This window comes from Myotis lucifugus, unplaced genomic scaffold (assembly GCF_000147115.1).
Source record: "Myotis lucifugus unplaced genomic scaffold, Myoluc2.0 scaffold_1187, whole genome shotgun sequence".
Lineage (NCBI taxonomy): Eukaryota > Metazoa > Chordata > Mammalia > Chiroptera > Vespertilionidae > Myotis > Myotis lucifugus.
In genome coordinates, this window is record NW_005872235.1 from 14,938 (window position 1) to 27,091 (window position 12,154).

At 51.3% G+C, this 12,154-nt stretch overlaps 1 pseudogene across 1 annotated transcript; it reads right to left on the bottom strand.

Annotated features, from left to right (window-relative positions):
- Positions 1–4,295: 4,295 nt before the first annotated feature.
- On the bottom strand, positions 4,296–12,154 carry LOC102417273 (annotated as a pseudogene). The gene is made up of 6 exons (XR_002827405.1): positions 12,029–12,154; positions 9,622–9,890; positions 7,452–7,733; positions 6,680–6,790; positions 5,909–6,000; positions 4,296–4,310 (listed from the first exon to the last, which is right to left on the bottom strand). The product of XR_002827405.1 is annotated as a DLA class II histocompatibility antigen, DR-1 beta chain-like (transcript).

The window sequence follows — 12,154 nt, forward strand, 5'->3', positions numbered from 1 at the left end:
TGCCTGCCTGCCTGATTGCTCCAAACTGCTCTGCTGCCAGCTTGATTGATGCCTAACTGCTCCTCTGCCAGCCTGATTGCCCCCAACTACTCTCCTCAGCCAGCCCGATGGCCCCCAACTACCCGCCCCTGCAGGCCTGGTCGCCCCTAACTGCCCTCCCCTACAGGCCTGATTGCCCACAACTGCTCTTCCCTGCAGGCCATCTTGTGGCAGCCTTCTTGTGATGGCCATCTTGTGACAACATCATGTGAGGGCGTGACATCACCTAGGCTTTTATTATATAAGACTAGAGGCCTGTTGCATGAAGAGATTCATGAAATAGGCCTTCCCTTTTCCTGGCTGCCGGCACCAGTTTTCTTCAGGCACCTGGGACCCAGGCCTTAGCTCCGGCTGAAGCTGCCTTCAGTCTTCCGTCTTCGCTGCTCCGGCTTGCCTTCAGTCTTCCCTCTTCTGCTTGGAGTCTACCTATGCAAATTAACCACCATCTTTGTTGGCAGTTAATTTGCATATCACACTGATTAGCCAATGGGAGGTGTAGTGAAGGTACGGTCATCAGTTACCATGTTTGTCTATTATTAGATAGGATGACTATATCATTAACCAGAGAATGCTTTCTTTGTTTTCTTTTTTTTTAAATTAAATCTTTATTGTTCAGATTACATTTGTTCCTCTTTTTTTCCCCCTCATTACTCCACTCCTCCCAGTTCCTGCCCCACCCTCCGCCCTCACTCCCCACCCACTGTCCTCATCCATAGGTGCACCATTTTTGTCCAGTCTCTTCCCTCATCTCCCACTCCCCTTTCCCCCCCAAGAATAGTCAGTCCATTCCCTTTCTATGTCCCTGATTCATTATAATCACCAGTACATCAGATTATTTATTCACTTGATTCTTAGATTCACTTGTTGATAGATGCATGTTTGTTGTTCATAATTTGTATCTTTACCTTTTTCTTCTTCTTCCTCTTCTTAAAGGATACCTTTCAGCATTTCGTATAATACTGGTTTAGTGGTGATGAACTCCTTTAGCTTTTCCTTATCTGTGAAGCTCTTTATCTGACCTTCAATTCTGAATGATAACTTTGCTGGATAAAGTAATCTTGGTTGTAGGTTCTTGGTATTCATCACTTTGAATATTTCTTGCCATTCCCTTCTGGCCTGCAAAGTTTCTGTTGAGAAATCAGCTGACAGTCGTATGGGTACTCCCTTGTAGGTAACTGACTTTCTTTTTCTTGCTGCTTTTAGGATACTTTCTTTGTCTTTTGCTCTTGGCATTTTAATTATGATGTGTCTTGGTGTGGTCCTCTTTGGATTCCTTTTTTTTGGGGTTCTCTGCACTTCCTGGACTTGTAAGTCCATTTCTTTCACCAGGTGGGGGAAGTTTTCTGTCATAATTTCTTCAAATAGGTTTTCAATATCTTGCTGTCTCTCATCTTCTGGTACCCCTATAATTCTGATGTTGGTGCGTTTGAAAGTGTCCCAGAGGCTCCTTACACTATCTTCGTATTTTTGGATTCTTTTTTCATTTTGCTTTTCCGGTTGGGTGTTTTTTGCTTCTTCGCATTTAAAATCTTTGACTTGATTCTTGCGCTCCTCTGGTCTGCTGTTGGGTGTCTGTATAATATTCTTTATTTCAGTCAGTGTATGCTTAATTTCTAGTTGGTTCTTTATCACAACATCTAGGGTCTCATTAGATTTCTTGAGGCTCTCATCAAGTTTATCGGCAGTTTCTAGCAAATTATTGAAAGCCCTCAAAAGTGCGTTTTTTAGCTCTATATCCATTTCTGTCATGTTTTTTTTGTCTCCGCATTTTTTATGCTTTCTTGGTGCACCCCCTTGTGGTCTTTGTGCGCAGTCTTGTTCTAGTTAAGCCTTGATTGTTGTAGTTAATACTAGAGGGATTTGACCACCAGGCCAACTGGCTGTGAGAATCAGCTGTGTCTGCAGTGGGAAAACTTCTGTCCTCTGGAGAGGTGCTAATTTGGCTTTGCCTAAGGCTATCCAGCAAATGGCTCTGCGCAGGGCTTGGGCGGGTCGGGTCGCAGGGGATCAACAGGGCGGGTGGAGGGAGCAGTTATGGCTGCTCTCAGTCCCGTTCCCAGAGGCTCTGCTTCTCAGAACCCCAGCAACCGCTGCAAACCTCAGAGAAAGCTGCCCTCACGTTCCGACTGATGCCAGACAATCCCGCTTCTCCCGTTTGAGTCTGAGTCCCTAGAGACTCGCCCGGATCTGGAGCTCAGAGTCTGAGACTCCCTCCTGATTGAAAACGACAACCATGCCCTCAGCCACCAGCCGGCTCCACGTGCACCTCCATACCTTTGTATTTTCCACACTGCGCCTCTTCTGAGCCTCGATATGCTGTTCTCTTTCCTTCTAGTTGAAAAATCTCTCCTCAGCCAGCCTTCCTGTGGCTCTGGGTGATGTCCATTCCGTCTTTTAGTTGTATTTTTGAAGTGGTTGTTTGCAGCAGCAATCTCCAGTGTTCACCTATGCTGCCATCTTGGTTCCCCCCCCCCCCCCCCCCGCCCCAGGGAATGCTTTCTAACAGCAGAAGATCACATGAGGATGCAGAAATGTGAGGCTGCTCCAGGAGTGCACATTCCATGGAGTGCACATTCCATCAGCCCTGTTCTGTTCTTTCCCATTTCTAGGCTTTGAAAATGCAGACGTGTGACAAGTCAGTCCTCCAGGCCACTGGTCCTGAAACGGGGCAAGTGCACAGCAGTGTGTTCAGTTTCTCCCTGAATTGAGGTGAACACTAAGTTCTTTTAACTGTCAGCATCCCCTCAGCTATTGCTAATTCATTGCAATATCTTTCCTCCTGCCCATCGTCTCTCTGCCTATAGTTTTAGAGCCATGACTCAAGGCCTCCAGGAACACACTCTGTCTGTGCTCCTGCGTGGGCTAGTCCTGGGAGTGCTTACCTGGATGGGCTGCCAAGGGGGCCTCTAGCTACTTGCTCTGTTCATTAAGACGGCAACTGCCAAATCGTTAAGTCGGCAGCTTATGCAGAAACATTGCGTTTATTGTTTCAGTCTTTCACTTTGGCTCAATGGTCTCTCCTCTCAACAAATGATGAGTAAATATGTATATTAGGAGCTTCACAACCTGTTATAATTTATAGGGTACTTTTTGAAGAATAAAGTGATCGTGTTAAGTTACAAAAGTATAAACAAATTATCAAAATATAAAATGGTTGTGACTGACCATTTCAATACACAAAGTGAAGTTAAAACTCACTGACTGTTTTAAACTCTTTTGAAGGAATAAGGTAACTTTCCCTTCCTGGTTCAATCCACCTCCTCAAATAATATGACTTCTTGCCAATAGACTTTCCCCCTCTTTGCAAGCGATACTTTTTTTAAAATATTTTTTTATTGATTAAGTTATTACATATGTGTCCTTATCCCCATGTTACCCCGTATCACTCCCTCTCATGCCCTCACCTCCCTGTTGTCTGTGTCAATTGGTTAGGCCTATACGCTTGCATATAAGTCCTTTGATTGATCTCTCCCTCTTACCCCCACCCTCCCCTATCTTCCCTTTAAGAGTTTCAGCTAACAGCTGGGTAAGGTTAGTTTCCGTCCTTCATGTCAATAAGAGAACAGACCATCAACGTGCCAGTGGCGTGTGGAAACCTGAGGCTTGTCTGACTGCCTGGAGCTGGAGGTCACAGAGCACGGGCAGGGCCTGACCCTGTAACCGACATCCAGCACCACACTGTCCAGCTTCCTTACAGGGGGGTCACCATGGGCCTGGGACATCTGATTGTCTTTCAAAGAAAGTGTTGTCTTCTTTATCCTCCCATGTGCCCCCTTGTCTGGCTTCTGAGGAGTTTTAGAAAGTCAGGTTTCCGGACTTGGCAACAGAAAATGAGAGACCCAGAGGGACACTGTGCCTGGAACTGCAGAGGCCGCCGGGAGCATTTAGCCGAGGGAGGTAATAACGAGGTGGTGGGGACAGAGCTCAGAGAGTCCTGGGAGGATATTGGGAAATGAATCTATACACACTACAGGGGAAGGAAGGGGTAACATGGAAAGTGGCATCAGTGGAGGAGAGCTGAGTGTCATATGTGAGAAGTTACTCTTCAACCATCAGCCACGCTCACCTCTGAAAGGACAGGTTGGCAGCTGCAGGGTGGGCATATGTACTGCCTCGCACACTCCTAATTATTGCAATGAAGGTGCATTACCTGATGATTAAACCAACATTAACAAAAGTACATGGACAGAATCAGGGAGGAAATATTAGTAACAAATAGAAGCGAAGACAATAGAATTTCTGCATGCATCTCACCGTTAGCTCTGAGATTCCTGGGGAACAAGTAACACAGGAAAGAGAGGTAGATTTTGAACTTGCTCTCATCTTTCAAGGGAAGCACAGTAGCCCCTCAAGGGGAACTCATGCTCCCAGTTAAAGTTTCAGGGGTCTATAGGAGTCAAAACAAACGATATACGATTGTTGAAGAGCCACACACTGTTATGCCCAGATTTCAAAATCCCCAAAGAAAGACCAACAGGAAGCCGAGTCTGATGCAAAAGCAAAGAGTCATTTATTCAAACTAGCTAGTTTGGTCCCTCTGCCTCCCTCACTGACACAGTGGAGTGACAGGAAGCAAGAGAGCCCGGAGTCTTGGAAGAACAAAGAATTTATAGGGCTTGGGTCAGGGGGTGGGGGCTCACTCGGACCACTGATTTGGCTGATTCCGGTTGGCTGAGTGAGGGCTGGGGGCTAATGATGCAAGGGCAGGGTGCAGCTAGGGTCTGGTTACACAAAGACAGGAGGTGGCTAGCATACTTTTGGCCTTGGGCTAGTTTCCTTGCGTTCCTATTGGCTGAGATAAGGGCTGGCTGAGCAACTGATACATTCTATGGCTTTTGCTTGAAGAGGAGTTAGGAACACGGTTATCAGCCCTGTTCTGTCCTTTCACACACCTGTGTTCTAGGAGTCATGGAAACACCTAGAAATGGCTACATCTTGTATGACCCCTTGACGGAAGGCAGCATGTGACATGACAGTGTAACGCAGTGAAGATGGGACTGGCGCTCTATGTACCCTCGCCTGCACTCTCGCAAGCACGCTCAGCAGGAGCCGTGGCTGCACCTGAGCCATTGAGTCAGAGCCCTGCCAGCAGCGCCAACCATGCTATGGTGAGAGGCTCGGCGTTGTGGCCTCCACACCCACGGGACAGAGCTGAGCGCAGGAGGAGGAGGAAAGGGGCCGCCTTCACACGTTTGCGCCCCATCTAAATCCACACGGAGGACCATTTGCCACCCATGCTGTCCCACCGGTAGTTGTTTGTTCAGATTTATGACAGGTTTACATACTTCTATGTGAATTCCTGTGCTACCAGGTGGTGTTTATGTGTAATATCAGGGGCGTAGAGATAGTTAACTTGTAGGGAGTTCTGTTTCCATCTTGCGGTGACCAACATGGGGATGTGGAATTTTATTCAAGTGATAAATGTCTGGCCTAGTGGTGCTTTGGGGACATGTGGCTTCACTGGAGCCAAAGCTAGAATCGCTTCCATGTCTACGCTGCTAGGGAGCTCAGCTGGTTAGTGTCGTCCCAATACTCCATGGTTGCAGGGGCGACCTCCACTCAGGGCACATACAGGAAGCAACCAATGGGAGCATAAATGAGTGGACAACAAATCGACATCTCTCTCTCTCTCCCCCTTCCTTTCTCTCCTCCAATCAATCATTTAAAAGTGCTTCCATGTCTAAGCGTTCTTTCCTGCCCCTGTTGCCATGGCCACCTCAGCTCAGGAGTCCTGCAGACAGAGGACAGTGCTGTTCCCAGGCCCAGCCAGCAGGGGCGCTGCCTTCCCAGGCCTCCTGCTGTGGCTCCCAAGTGAGAAGAAAAGCTCTGAGGCCACAGGAGCCACAGCTGCTTTAGAGCTGCCACTCACCAGGCCGGAGGAGACCCTGCAGTGTAAGCGGCCAGAGCCACACCCAGGCTCCCCGCTATCTGTCCCCTGGCTCGTACCCTGCACCTTCTGTTCTAGGGAAACCGAATGCGTCCCTGAGAGAGGATTAAAGAAATCCTGAGTGTTGTCTGAATAAAAGTGTGTGGGAGCTTGAGCCCTTGCTGCTTTCCATGGTCCCCACAGTGATCAACTCCCGTAACCTGAGTACATTCATTAGAATGAACAACAGCTCACCTCCAAGGTGCACTTATGTGGTGTGTCCCTGGCCTGAGCCAGGGGAGGGCACAGGGCCCTCAGAGTGTCCAGACTGTCCTGGGAAGCGAAGGAAGTTGCTACTTAAAATATAGGAATGAAAGTGTGACCTCAAACACAGGGTCCCCGCCCAGGCCACCTGAGCTTCTCTGGCAGCACCCCCACCCGCTGACACCAGAGCAGAGACCAGAGCAGAAGCTGAGAGCAGTGGCCCCGAAGCTGTCACATCCAGTGTCATTAGTGACCACAGGGCCTGCTCCTCCATGTGCCCCAGGATCTGCACCCAAATCCTGTGCGTGTTAACCCCTCTCTATCCCCACAGCCATGACTCCTCATGTCTCCACCCTGAGAATCGGGAGCTGGTTATTTCTGAATTTCCAGGGAACGTGAGATCAACAGGGAAAGAGAGGCTTCTATGGCTTTGCAATACCCAGAGCTCACCCAGCAAAGCCCCAGTTCTCCCCACCGTCTCAGTGCCTTGGCTGCCAGCAGGCCCCTTACCTTTCTGAGCCCTGAAGTAGATGAGCAGCCCCGCCCCGAGGAAGAGCAGCCCCAGCACGAAGCCCCCGGCTCCACTCAGCACCTTGCTCTGTGCGGATCCAGACTGGGCCCCTGAGAGAAGAAGCTGGTTTCAGTGGGTTTTGGCCCAAACCAACTTCTCTAATGGAGACCCTGGGATTGAGAGCTTGTGGGGAGGAGGGGGGTTGGGGAGTGCGGAAGCTGCCCTAGAAGAAGCTGATCAATAGCCGTTTCCAGGAAAGAGACTGAGGTCACACTGAGCAGGTACAAGGCCCAGGCACTGGCCTCAGGACCCCTCACACCCGAACCAAGCACACTGCTTCGGCCTCTGAGGCTGCGGAGCCCGGGGCTCGGTTACCTCCAGGACTTGGCCCGGGTGACAGAGCCGCAGACGGCAGAGCAGACGGGGCTCTCCCACTGAAGGAAGGTCCCCACACTGTGGAGGACGCGCCTCTTCCCAGATCACAGTGGGCAGCTCAGCGCAGGCAGAAGCACCCGCCCAGCCCACAGGGGATGGTGCCCAGGGCCAAGGGGCACCATGACGGGGAGAGTGTGGGGAATTCAAAGCAGGGCAGGCATGGCGGCCTCCCAGGGCTATGGGTGTTCACAGAAGCGATCACATGCCTACCCTGCGGCCGGTGCTGAAGGAGAGACAGAGCAAATGAAATGGGTGCGGGGAGAGGGGACCCTGACCCTCAGGGACAAGCAAAGGCTCCTGTGGGGGGGAGGCGTGTGAGGTCAGAGGGCGTCTCACTCCATTCCACGGTGACAGGGCTGGTGCTGCTGGGGTGCCGCACTTGGCAGGTGTAGACCTCCCCACTCCGGGGAACTGTTTCCAGCATCACCAGGGTCTGGAAGGTCCAGTCCCCGTTCCGGATCAGGCCCGTGGACACCACCCCGGCCTCCTCTTCCTGGCCGTTGCGCAGCCAGCGGACCTCAATGTGGCCCGGATAGAAGCTGTTCACGGAGCAGACCAGGAGGCTGTGGTGCTGCAGGCCCTGGGTCTTTGCAGGATACACGGTCACTGTGGGCTCAGCTGGGACAGAGAAGGCGGAGGGAGACGTGAGCAAGACAGGCAGGCCCCTTGGTGGCTCCCTTTTGGCCTTGTCTCCTGTCCCAGGCTCCAGGCCCAGCCAGGCCCCCCTCACACCCACCTTGTGGCCCCGCAGGAGGTAGTGCCATGGGCCTGGAATCTCCGCCAATAGCCCAGGCCACTGGATTTGAGAGACATTGAGGAAATTTATGGGATTTTTCATATCTTGAAGCAGTTACTCATTGTTGAATGAAGTGTTTACAAATCTTTGCAAGGCACAGAGTGTGTGAGTTCCAGTGTGATTTCTGGAGCAGGGCTGCCTGGGTCACTCAGGCTGTGCCTCTTACTGGCTGATCCTGGGAGATCCTCTCTGCTCAGCTCCTCACCTACAAAGGGGGTGATAATGCTAACTCACCGCTTAAGGACATATGAGGACCAATGGGCCTGAAACATGTACAACAGCGGCTGGAACGTAGTCATCACTGTATGTCAGCTGTTTATCACATATGGAGAGAGAACATAAGGAAAGCAGAGGGAGAAACTGGGGAACAGCTTGGCTAGTTTGGAACTCAGGGTTTGAAGTCCTGGGAATGCGACCACACCTGAGATCAGAGATGGTCCCCCTGGAAGCAGGAAAGACAGGTGACTCCCTAGCTCCAGGGGCTGAGTCCTGAGGGAGAGGGAGGAGCAGGGCAGCATCATTATAACACTCATAGTGACACTCACTGAGCAACCCGCTCCTTCTCAAAAGAACCCGACCTGTTTTGGGGATTGTTGACATATTATAATTGTCTCTCTTTTCAATTTGACATTTGAGCTCAGAGCAGGGCCTGGAACTCATTAATATGTGTGCCTCCTGCTTGAGACCAGGCCCAATAAATACAGATTAGGAGGATGAGGAGCAGAAGGAGGGGGAGGAAGAGGAAGAGGAGCAAGAGGAAGAGGAGCAGGAGAAGAAACCTGGGGGAAACATTTTTACTGCACCCCAAAAGGGTAAATTTAAGATTGATGGTAAGTCATTGCAGGCAACTTAAGATTGCATTTCATTACCTTAAAGATGTTTAACTTCTTAACATGGAAAGTAATAAAACAGAATGAAAACACAAGGCAGGAACTGGAGAAAATGCTGCACCAATGTTAGCAAAGTGTCCCTCTTGCTGCCTAGAGAATCCAGAAAGTCACCTAGAAAAAGGCCCAGATCGCAGGGATTACAGACAATAGGCCATTCCTAGAGCAGGAACAGTCATTAGCCAACACATACGGGAAAACTGTTCAAGAACCTTAGAAATCAAAGAAGGATAAATTAAAAATAAAAAACAAATTTTCAAGTGAGTATTTGGCAATATTGAAAAAATATTTAACAAAATACAATGTGAGGTAAATTGTCTCAACTCTAAAAAGTTAACATAATTACTTAAATGCTGTCCTGTGTAGACGTGACATCAGTGTGTTAAGTAACACAATTACAATTAGACCCTGGCTCCCCATCACCCCCTCTGTAAACACAGGGCACTGAGGGGGGAACAAGACACTGAGACCTGAAAGGAGCTCAGAGAGGCCAGAGGTGCCTCCGAGGCCCTGCCCCTCACACCCAGCCTGACCCTCCGCCCAGGGACAGGCCTGGGCACCCAGCACCCCTACTCCAGGGCTCAGGGTTGGGGGGTGTTGGCCAAGACAGACTGACTCCCTCCTCACACCTCCACCACTCCCTCCCCGCTGCTCCCCCCCAAACCCTCCCCCCACTGGACAGGACTGGGCACCCCCAGAAACGTCCTACACAAGACAGAACCTCAGGGTCCCCACAGCCGCCCTCAGGCCCCTCAGGGGTGATCCTCACAGTTCTGTGTATGCACCCCTCCCCCATGCCACCACTCCCACCCTCTTCACTCACTTTGCCTCTGCACCAGGAATTCCTGAGACAACCTGTAGTTGTCTCTGCAGAACCTGTCCACCTGGGCCCACTCCCGCTCCAGGAGGTCCTCCAAGCTGTTGACGAACTCAGCGATGGGCCTCCCCAGCTCGGTCACCGCGCGGAACTCCCCCACGTCGCTGTCAAAGAGCAGGTCCTCCTGCCCGTTGTAGATGTGTCTCTCCAGGAACCGCACCTGCTCTGTCCGTTGGAGAAATGACACTCAGACTTAGGCTGATACAGGAAATGCGCTGTGGGGACAGGAAGGACCCCTCATGCTGGTGAGAGAGGATGGCTAAGCCGCCCAATGGGGGGGGGGCCCTGGCTGTGGGGACACAGGACCCCAGCACCCCCACTGCCAGCACCCGGGGGCCCTGTCATCTAGGGATGGAGGGAGGCTGCAGGGCAGAGAGAACCTTGGGACCCTCAGCCACTGGGGACACACTGGGCTGACCCATGGGGCCCGTGCTCCAGGCTGGGCGAGGACTTGTGCCATCACCACCTCCTCCTAGATGCCTCCTCCTCACCCCCAGCCTCTCCCTTCCCCACACCTGCCTCCTCCTGTTACCCCCTGGGCAGGGGACCTCGTGCCAGGCTCCAGCTGCCCGGAACCCAGGAAGAAAACTGGGCATTGCCCTCCGCTCTGCAGCTTAGAATTCACCAAAGTGCCCATCACAGCCCAACCACAGGCGCATCCACACAGGAGGGAGCTGGCAGGACAGGGGCGCCTGGAGCAGGGACCACAGGGTCCAAGTCCCATCAGGGGCGGGGCCAGGGCCTCTGAGTGACAGGATGTGGGAGAAGGTTGCTGTATGTGGAGGAGCGGGCACATCTCAGGTGAAGGCAATGCCACCTGCGAAGCCTGAGAGAACCCATGTGCCTCCTGGGAAACCAGAGAACCAGCTCTGAGCCCAGACAGTGGGAGGGAGGGGACAGGAGCCTGGAGGAGGCGGGGCGTTAGCTAAGTTTCATGTAAAAGGTGACTTTCTATCATATTGAAATCGGCTTCTCTGAGTCTAGAACAGAGCCTAGTGTGTAACAGTCGCTCATATAAATCCCTGTGGTCTAATGAATGAACTCAGGCTGTGGGAGTTGATCATTGTGGGGACCATGGAAAGCAGCAAGGGCTCAGGCTCCCACACACTTTTATTCAGATGACACATTATGTTCCCTCTGCTTCCTGTGAGAAATTCAGAGACTCTTCCTCATTTCCCTCCTACTAGTTGGAAGACACATCACAGGTAAAGAAAGAGGGAAAATATCACTACATTTTATCTTGTCCGTGGATCTGTTCCAGGGCTGAGCGTCTGTGTGAACTTTGGGGTCTCAGGAGTGGTGATGCCATAGCTGGGGAAAGAATAGGGGGGACCTGGAAGTAGAGGGAACCAAACATGGCTCATTAAGGGAAACCGAGGACACGATGAATGGACTGTGGCTTCGGGGCCAAGACTCCAGGAGGCCAATGAGTTCCCTTGACTCGATTATTGACTTTCAGCCCCATGGGATGTAAGCCACCCCACTCTCTCTCTACTCCTGCTCACGGTGTATAATTTGAACATATGAAATTGCTAACATTTGACTATTTTTAACTTAAAAACACAGAATTTCATATAGTTTATTTCTACTAATTGAATCCCTATCTGTGGGCTCAGGCCAGAGAAGGGGAGATGTAGGAGGAACTGATGGTACAGGAAGGTTCAACATGGATCCCTCATGAGCACTACCCTGCCAGGCATTCAGGAGACGCCTCTCATCTGTGGGTCCTTCCCAGTACTCAGCATCTCTGCTTCAGCTCCCGAGGGCTTTCCACAGGAGGAAGAGAGAGCATAGCCCCACTCTATAGGAGAAGCTCCATTACAGGGACTTATGAGCTTTGGGGGCTCATGGAGAAAGGAAAGGAGGTGGTGGGGAGGCCCCTGGATACATCTCACACAGTAGGGAGAGGCGCCAGCATCACAGATTCTGCTGAGGACAGAACACAGGGTCCTCAAAGAGAGACCCTCTAATTCCTTTGACTCCCCATAAAATGCCAGAGAAATGTTCCTTTCGGGGATAACTCAATACAATAAGTGGAACAATGGGTGGGAATCAGTCTGAGATAATTATTTCTCAATCCTCTCAAGACCCCCATGGAAGGGGACACAGGCTGGGGAGGGTTACTGGAGGCGAGGTGAGAAGAACAGCTGAGATACATGGAGCCCCTTGCACATCTCATAGTGGCGAGCACCAGCCCCTTTTGTGGTGGAAAGAATCAGGATTCATATGATAAAGGTAGGTGGTCACTGAGGAAAATGCCACCATTTTCTAAGGGACATGGCCTGGACACAGTGACAAAGCTAATTCCCTTTCTTCCTCCCCCCACAACAGCTCACCCCCAAGGTGCACTTACGTGGAGTGTCTCTGGCCTGAGCCAGGGGAGGGCTCAGTGCCATCAGCATCACCTTCAGAGCGGCCATCCAGGAGCCTCCGCGGAGCCGCAGACACACCATGTTGGAGCTCAGAGAGGACAGGGGCA